Source organism: Euwallacea fornicatus, chromosome 35 (assembly GCF_040115645.1).
Source record: "Euwallacea fornicatus isolate EFF26 chromosome 35, ASM4011564v1, whole genome shotgun sequence".
Lineage (NCBI taxonomy): Eukaryota > Metazoa > Arthropoda > Insecta > Coleoptera > Curculionidae > Euwallacea > Euwallacea fornicatus.
This window is the reverse complement of record NC_089575.1, coordinates 322840-332735: the sequence shown is the minus strand read 5'-3', so window position 1 is coordinate 332735 and position 9896 is coordinate 322840. Positions and strand designations below refer to the sequence as shown.

Here is a 9896-nt window from a genome sequence, read left to right as displayed (position 1 = left end):
CTCAAATTGTTATTATTGTGAGGTATTAATGCGCTAAAGTTCTTTGTTGCTCCTTTCTATTGTTCACATGGTACTTCTTTGTTAGAATATCTGTAATTAAATAAATTACAATCAATTGAGACAGTTTTAAGTAATATTTCACTAAGGCCAAATTTGACAGTTTCGTTAATTTTTTTGTTTTAATCACGCTTATTTTGGAAAAAAAATGAACACTTTGTGATTCAACTCACACGGACACAGTGACACTGAATTTTCTAAATGTAAATCTTTCGAAAACGGTGATTCCAACGGAGTTTCAAGAAATATATCTCTTTACGGGAAAAATTATGGGAGAATATACTTTGACAGTTACCAAATTGGTAAAGTAAGAGGCCAAAAAGTTATGTGAAGTTAAACACGCGAAATATGAGTTAAGTGGCGCCTTCAAACTAATGCCGCAAAATGAATATTAAATCTGGATTTTTGACGTCAAATTTTCTTCAAATTCCAAATTTAAACGATTAGAGAAAAAATATGAATTATCCGAAAGGAAAAGAGAAATAAAATAAACCTCGTAACGCGCTATAGATCAGTTAATAGCGGTTTCGGAGCCAAGGTCGATAAGTCAAATAGTCTTATTTTTATGCAAGGTATCATCTATTACTCTGCGTACAGGGTGTCCCACATAAAATGTTGTATTCCTTTACCTCAGAAAATGTGCAAATTAAGTCAAAAAGTTCAAATGGTTTTTAAAGGTCTTTTATAATATAACAATTTGACATATTCCCCGAGTGCATCGTTTCTGTCGTACACAGACCAACTTCGTTATTTTAAATGGAACCCCCTATATTTTCGGTATTTTAGGAATCTTCATCAAATTACAGGGTCACTTTATGTAAAATATCTCATGTTTAATTTGTTATTCCCCAGTTATTTCGCAAAATTGGAATATTTTGATATCTGCAGGGTCCTACGGAAATGGATGCTCTGCCTTAATTATTACCAATTCCGGAATCGGTCTTCTGGGGTTACAATAGGAGTTAGTAAGTTACGTTTTGGCTTATTTTAATTAAAAAAAAAGTATTTCACAACCACCGAAATATGCCCCCAAAATTGCATTATTTAGAACGTCAATAACTTGCTTCTTTGAAATAGAATGCCCTATATACAGGGTGTTACCTAAGTACGGTACATAACTTCGGGAGTGTATTCTACAGCTAAAACAAAAGTAATGTTGTTATATAAACTATATCCCAAAAATGCTTCGTTGCTGAAATACAGGGTGTGAAAATTTCTTAAAAAAATTACAATTTTTTAAATATTTCCGAAACTACTTGAGATATTTTAATGAAACTTTGCAGGATTTGAGAGTTAGCAAGTGTTTTATTTTACGCTAAAAACAGTGGCCGTTGTGTAACCAGTGGCGTGCGGCCAGGATAATTGCTGGATATTTTAAAGGAAAAATGCAGTACGCCACTGTTCTTTTCCAATATCTTGTTCCTTTCTTAATTAAGTGTTAGATTTGGAAGAAAAAAAGATCTCTTGACTTTTTTTTTGTAGCAAGCACCGTTTTCGAGTAAATAAATAAAAAACATTGTTGCTAAATTTTTTTATTTTTTTAAATTGTTTTTAAGAGAAGAAATACTTGTATGAAGATATGCATTTTTTGTTGTTGTGTACTTGCCTGTTTTATTAAAATTTCATTAAAATGTCTCAAGTAGTTTCGGAAATATTTAAAAATTGTAATTTTTTAAAGAAATTTTCACACCCTGTATTGCCGCAACGAAGCATTTTTGGGATGTAGTTTATACAGGGTGAGTCGGGAGAATCGTGCCAAACTTCAGGAGCGTATTGTACATGAAAAATAAATGTAAAAAAACTCAAATGTTCTTATCCGATTTTCGTTTGTTTACAAGTTATAGCGTAAATAAAATTAAAACATAAAATTTAAAAAATTTATAAATTTCATAAGAAATTCCATAAATTAACGTTTGGATATCATAGTAAATGTTAAAAAATATTGCCATTAACTTCTAAACATTTTCGGCTTCGTCTATGAAGAGCATTCGTTGCGCTCCTGATTGTTTCATGTCTTTCTTTAATGGCAGCTGCAGCATTTCTAATGCGTTGAATTAGTGCATCTTGAGTGTCCACTTTTACTCTGTACAGTTCAGTTTTAAACCAACTCCACAAACAATAGTCTAGTGGTGTGAGGTCTGGAGACCTTGGAGGCCAACTAATAGGGCCACCACGACCAATCCAACGTCCAGGAAACGTTTCGTCTAAATGTTGCTTAACCTTTATGTTTTAATTTTATTTACGCCATAACTTGTAAACAAACGAAAATCGGATAAGAACATTTGAGTTTTTTTATATTTATTTTTCATGTACAACACGCTCCTGAAGTTTGGCACGATCCTCCCGACTCACCCTGTATAACAAAATTACCTTTATTTTAGCTGTAGAATACGCTCCCGAAGTTATGTACCGTGCTTAGGAAACACCCTGTATTTTTATATTTTATTTTATTTTATTATATATTTTTTATATTATATTATGGGATTCAAGTAAGGCCTGAAATGATGGCTAAACGTCAGATGTAGCGAAAAACAAAACTCAAAACGAAAAGTTCTGCGTTTTATCAGCTAAGTGGTGAAAATGTATTCAACGCAAGAAAGATTCGATATTTACAGTTGTTATATAAAATGCAATAAAAGTATAGTTCTTGCGTTATACATGTATCAACAAAAGTTTCCCAATAAAAATGTTCCGGTAAGATCAATATTTATTAGAATTACACAAAGTTTACGCGAATATGGAGTCTCGAGACATTCTCATCGAGCTAAATCGAAGAAGGTTTTAACCGAAGGCGTTGAAGAAACGATTGCTGTATACTTCCAAGAGGCTCTAGAAAATTCTTTACGAGATTGCAGTAGACACGTGCAAGTACCAGAATCAACAATGCACAACTTTGCGAGGCTTAACTGTGGAAGTCGTAAGAAGTCGTTCAAATTTGCAAAATTGCAATATTTTCTTCCAAATGACAATAATAGACGTTTGAAATTTAGACAAGATTTAATCTATCGTGAATACTTCGGTAATTTTTTTGATTGAATTTGTTGGACAGATGAAACGATATTGACCACATTCGGAGTGTTTAATCCAAAAATCATCCATTTTTGGCCTCAAATAAATCCGAAGCAAGTTAAAGCTGTTCAAAACCAAGGAAGGTGTAGTGTTCATGTTTGGCGTGAGATTTTCAGGCATCATATTTTGGGGCCTATGTTCATTGACAATAATGTGAATGGTTTACCATATTTAGAATTATAGAGAAACGAAATTAAATCATTATTGGGTACCTTGGGTAATAAAAATCATAATTTTCGTGATTTCTGACTAATAACTTTGGGGAATGGATAGGCCCCAGAGGGAACATTCAATGGCCCCCAAGAAGTCCCGATCTAACCACGTTGGATTATTTTCTTTGGGGAATATTGAAAGACAAAGTTTACAAAAACAAAACCAATTTCATTAAAGAGCTTAAGCGCAATATTGAATGCTGTAAACAAACTCTAAGTTACACTGACAACTTGTATTGTTGAAAACGATGGGCATGTGGCTCACTTATAGTAGATTATTTTGTATTATTATAGTTATTATTTTTATAAAGTTTTTTTAAAATTAAATTTATGTGAGTTGTAAACGTTTTGTTTTTTGCTATATCTGACATTTAGCCGCCGTGTAAGGGCTTATTTTATTGCGATAATAAGAAAAACCCATAGATTTTTAATAAAAAATTATTTTTGCAGTAAACTTTTGCTTTTTTATATAGGAATATATATATCCTATATAAAAGTAATAAAGTTATGGACAATTAAGTTGGACTGCAATTGACGAAAGAATATACAGGGCATTCTATTTGAAAGAAGCAAGTTCTCGACGTTTGAAATAATGAAATTTTGGGAACATATTTCGGTGGTTGTGAAAGGCTTTTTCTTCAATTAAATTAAGCCAAAATACAGCTTATTAAGTTCTCTTGTAGCATCAGAAGACTGATACCGAAATTCGTAACGGTTAGGGCATAGCATCCATTTCCGTACTATCCTGCAGATATAAAAATGTTCGAATTTTCCGAAATAACTGGCAAATGGTAAATTTTAGACACAAGACACTTTACATAAAGTGCCCCTAAAATTTGATAAAAAAAAACCGAAAATACCAAAAAAGGAGGCTCTATTTAAAATAACGAAGTTGAGTTTTATACCGCCAAAGTGATACATCCTGTATATATCAAGCTATTTTGCAGGGTATCTCATTTAAAGCTGTGATTGAAGATTACTCAAAAACGGTATGTTATATGAAAAATGTTTCAAATAAAAGTTATCCGGTTAAGAGGGGGGCAGGTAATAGAGATAGTGATTTTTAGCCAAAAAGTCATTTTAAGGTCATTTCAAGGGCAATTTTTTTTTTCAAATGGCAACCCCGTATTTTTTACAGATTCTTGAAGTCCTTCAAAAAATTAAAATCTTTTATTTGAATAAATTTTTCTAACGTTTTGCTGCAGAGTTATTCTTGATTTTTGTCCAATTTTCAAGACAGTCGAAATTATTGCATTTTTTTGTAAAATTTTGCAGTACATGTTCTGTTTAAAACTCATAATAATCTTTCTATCTAATCAAAAAAAATTATTTCTATAAAAAAAATATTTTCTTAAATTTCCTCTTGTAAGAGTATACCTTATATGTATTACCTTAAGGTCTACAGGAAGTCGATTTTTTTTTTAACAATCAATCTAATTGTTTTGTGTGAAAACATTCAAAAGTTATTCTTTTCATTTCAAAATTCAATGATTCAAACCAATCACTACACTTTGAATGAAAAACTTGAAATGGTTTTAATTTATGGAGAGACTGGAGGAAACGTTAGTCGAGCAGAAGAACTTAATGCTGAAAGATGTCCGGATGAAACAGTTTCCCGTTGGACGACATTCAACAGGATCATGAAAAATTTCAAAGAAACGGAAAAGCGCAATCGACCCCGGAGAGCAACACATGAAGGCAATCAAATAGCAGTTCTTGCAGCTGTTGCCCTTGATCCCCATGTAAGTTGTCGTCAAATCGTTTCTGGCTCAGGAATGTCAAAGACAAGTGTCCAAAGAATTTCGAAGGTGAATAAATACCATCTTTACCGCATTTCTTTACATCAGAAACTCCAAGGAACTGATGTTCATAACCGAGTCAATTTTTGTAATTGAGCAAGGCAGCAATTAAATCAAAATGCAAATTTGTTTTCCAACGTTTTGTTTTCGGACAGATCCACATTCACAAACCATGATGCAGTGAATCACCATAATTTGCATTTTTAGAGTGCTGTAAAGCCACACGGGCTTAGAGAAGTTGAACATCAAAGGCCATGGTCGGTGACTGTATGGTGCGGTATTACTGGGAAATACTTAATTGGACCTTTTTTCATTGAGGGAAATTTGAATGGAGAAATGTACCGGAATTTCTTGCGTAGTAATCTTCCGGAATTGTTAGAAAACGTTCAACTTGCGATTAGACGGGTGATGCGATATCAGCACGACAGCTGTCCGGTTCTTCTTTTTAGAAGTCTCGATAGATTTTGGATAAAATGTATTCAGATCGATGGATTGGAGGGGACGGTACAGTGAACTGGCCTCCTAGTTTGCCTGATCTGACTCCATCAGATTTTTTCCTCTGGAGGTTTTTTAAAGAACAAAGCTTACGCAGAAGTACCAACAACTGCAGACGACGTGAAAAAGAGAATTGACAATGCGTGTCAATTGATAAACGGGGTGGATGTTGCGCAGAGCAAACGATCCTTATCGAACAAGAGCTGAGACATGTTTGGAGCAGGAAGGACATTTTTTTGAACAATTTCTGCCATAAGTTTGTCGAATCAGGATTTTAAATTAATTTTTTTTTCATAGCAATAATTTTTTTTTGCATTGTCATCAGTTTTAAACAGAATATGCATTGCAGAACTTGAAAAAAAAGCGATAATTTCGACCATTTCAAAAATTGGACAAAAATCAAGGACAGCTCTATAGCAAAACGTCTAATAAAAAATTGTTCAAATAAAATATTTTTTTTTGAAAGTCAACAAGCATCTGTAAAATAATGAGGTTGACATTTGGAAAAAAAGTTGCCCTTGAAATGACCTTAAAATTACGTTTTGGCGGACATGTTCCCCTCTCTACCAGACAAGTTTTATTTGAAAGTTTTTTTCATACAACGCACCGTTTTTGAGCAATCTTCAAACACAGCTTTAAGTGGAACACCTTGTACAATAAAAGACCTCTAAAAACCATTGAACTTGTGTTGAAAAGTTTTCTACATGACTTGTATATTTTCTGGGATAAGGGAATAGAACATTTTATTTGGAACTCCCTGTATAATTACTTAAGGACCACCTTGAATACGCAAATGCATACGATAATTTTTTTTAACTTACGTTTGTTAACAAATCATCGACTCGTTTATATCCAGCTATGGAAGATTGTTTGAGGCCATAAATGGCTCTTTTTAGTATTCAAACTTTATTCTCTGAACCTTTAATTACAAAACTTTCCGGTTGCGTCATATAAACATTTTTTTTTCTAAAATTCCATTTAGAAATGCAGTTTTAACATCTATGTAGATGTTCATATTTCTAAATCCAGTTTAACTGGTAAGGCGATCAATAGTCCTAAAGTAGAATATTTCACTACTGGAGCAAATGTTTAATTTTAGTCTATACTTTCTTTTTAATTAAAACCTTTTTCCACCAATCCATCTCGACAATTTCCTTCATTTTCGCAATTTTTCTTTAATTTAAAAATCCACTTACGGTCTGTCACAGTCTCATCACTTGGACGAGCCACTAATTCCCAGACTTCGTTGTCCTCAAACGATTTTATTGCGTCCAATATGGCTTCTCTCCATTCATTGGAATCTATCCTAGAATAAAGCCTCAGTTACCGTTAAAGGAGTTTCCTCTAGTGGAATGGTACACCCATATGTAACATAATCAGGAAATTCTTTTATTTTCTCTTGTCTCTAAGATCGCCGCAGTACTTCGGTTTCTTCATATGATGCCTCTGAGTTACTATCGTTTCGATTACCTTTTAAATGCTTAATTCCTGTTGGTATCATCCAGAGACGCAAAATCAGTTATTGCTTTATCCCCTATTGAATTGTCATTCTCTATCGGACCATACTCATTGTCATTGAGTTTGTCATCCAAATTACGTATCTCAGTTTCCTAGTGATCGGGATCTTTTTTGGTATCTATAATGGTGACATCTCCACCAATAAGAACATACCTTTTTTTTTGGCTCTTAAATGTGATATCCCTTTGTGTTTTCTGCGCACATTAATAAAATGCGCATTTGAGCTTTCTCGTCTCGTTCTTGCCTTTTCTCTTTAGCCTCGCAGACTTCTTTGCAAAAACCCATAGCTTAGTGACGTCGGCTTTTTTCTTGTCCATCGTTCATAAGCCGTCGTTTGTAAACGTGACACCAAGGATCTATTACAGAGGTACAAAGCGGTGTTGACGACCTCAGCCCAAAATGATTTTCTTAAATCCGCTTCAAAGAACAAACATTTTGCTTTTTCAACAATTGTACGATTTAAAAGCTCTGCAACCCCATTTTGCTCAGGCATTACGCTTTTGGTGAATTACTCCATTGTTCTGCAAAAATATTTCAAATTCTTTAGATGAAAATTCTCCTCCATTGTCCGATCTTGAGGTTTTAATTTTTTTCATTTTTTTTTTTAATTTTCCACTATGGCTTTAGACCTTTTAAAACATTGAAAGACCTAATCTTGGGTTTTTATAAAGTAAACAAAGGCCATTTTGCTGAATTTTGCCGTCTTTGAACGTTACAAAATATTTTGAACCTTTTGCGAATCTTGTTTCCATTGGACCACGCACGTCCGTATGGATAACTTCTAGAAGCCATTTTGCCACATTGTGGAAATCTGTAAAAGGTAATCGAGACTGTTTGCCGTCACGACATACCCAGCCCTTCTGCCTGCCTATATTAGCGGTTTTTCGAAAATCTAGGCCATTTACCAGGCGAGCTTATTCTTTTAATTTAGAAATCTTCTATGTCATATATCTGCTGTGACCGATGTATGACTAGTAAACGCGTCTTATTGCAAACGCAAACATCTAAATTACACAGGGTGTTTGGTAATTCGGTCTCATTCCTTTGGAAGGGCAACGGAGCATGAGATAAGGCGCAAATTTGACTCTTACATGCATATTTCAAAACGGAATAGTTTTTGAGTTATTTTGATTTAATTTTTTTTATGTTGGCTCTTCTTCGAATTTCAAACTTAATAAAAAAATATACCTTTTTTGGGTTTTCTTACTCTCACCAGTAGATGACTGGCCCACGGCTATGATCTTCAGTATAGAATAAAAAATGTGAAGTTTTTCAGTAAATTCTTTTATGAATTAATTTTTGCAGATCAGCTGCTCAATTTCTTTCACGTTTGTTTCCAAAAATGTTCAAGGTACATGGGTGCAAATTACTCTAAAAATTTGCCCATTTCAGTGGCTATTTAACGAGATATTACATGTTGAAGAAATCAAAGCTGGTTCCAAAAAAATACACAAATTATAAAAGTGTGGCAAAAACACTGATGAAACATGCTACAAAAATAACATTTTAGATTTATTTTACGAAAAACATCAAAATTTGTGCTCATCATATAAGATATTTTCGAAATGATGCCATCTTCTTTCAGCACATATAACTGGTCGTTTTCTGATTTTTGTGCGAATCACCTTGGTCAAAAATGTTTGCTTAAGTATTGCCGCAGCTTCTCCAATACTCTGTATTAATTCCTCTCTTGTCCGTATTTCTCGAGCATAAGCTAGTTCCTTATTCCTCCCCATACGCGAAAGTCCAATGGGCCTAGATCTGGGCTCTTTGCAGGCCACCGTATGAGACCTCTTCTTCCAAGTTACCGATTTGGAAAATTTTGGTCAAGCAACTCCTTTACGTTTAATGATAATGTGAAGGATACCCGTTATGCTGGAATATCGAGTTTTAACAAATATTTAGCGGTAAATCCTCCAGTAGCGGCGGTAGGTCATTCACAAGGAACTCTTCGTCTTTCTCATCATTTAAAATATCCGGCAGAAAATGAGGTCCTATTAGAAGATTGTTTATTGCACCAAGTCACACATCATTAACACTGAATTTTGTTTTTATAGTTGTGCGTTTAAGTTACACGTGGATTTTCCTCACTTCAGTAATGAGCATTGCGTTAGTTCGTTACACCGTTTCGGTCGAATTTGGATTGGTCGGCCTACAAAATCTTTTAGAGGAAAGTTGCAGAAAACTGCAAATTCATTTTAAGTGCTGATACGGAAAAGGCAACTTTCCACAGAAGAAACTTGTTTACCGACGAATTCACGTTTAATAGAAATGGAATAATCAACGTTCGTAAACGAACGTGTGCGTGCGTTAGAAGAGGGCATCATTTCGAGCAATACCTTATATAATAAGAATAAATTTGAATATTTTGTGCAAAACAAATCTAAATAAATATAGTTTTTACTGTTATTTGTGTAGCACGTTTTGTTACTGTTTTTGCGATACCTCGATAATTTGTATATATTTTTTCAACTAGCTTTCATTGGTTGAACATGTACATAATACTTCATTGAATGGCTATTGAAATGAGAAAGTTTTTAAAGTAATTCGCACGCATGTTACCTTGAAAATTGTTGGAAGTAACCTTGAAAGAAGTTGAGTAGCTGATCTCCAAAAATCATTTCATCAAATTACTTACTTGAAGTCTTCACACAATCAAAATGTTTCCTCACATTTTTCAATCCATATCTAAGATCACAGTGTTAGTCAAGTGATCGAGCTGTGAGAGCATAAAAAGTCAAAAAAG

General features: G+C 33.8%; 1 long non-coding RNA gene across 1 annotated transcript; it reads right to left on the bottom strand.

Moving 5' to 3' along the window:
* On the bottom strand, window positions 1-9692 carry LOC136348889 (uncharacterized). Its single transcript, XR_010733745.1, has 3 exons — window positions 7103-9692; window positions 6829-6938; window positions 1-90 (listed from the first exon to the last, which is right to left on the bottom strand). It is a non-coding gene; the product is annotated as an uncharacterized lncRNA (long non-coding RNA).
* Window positions 9693-9896: the final 204 nt, after the last annotated feature.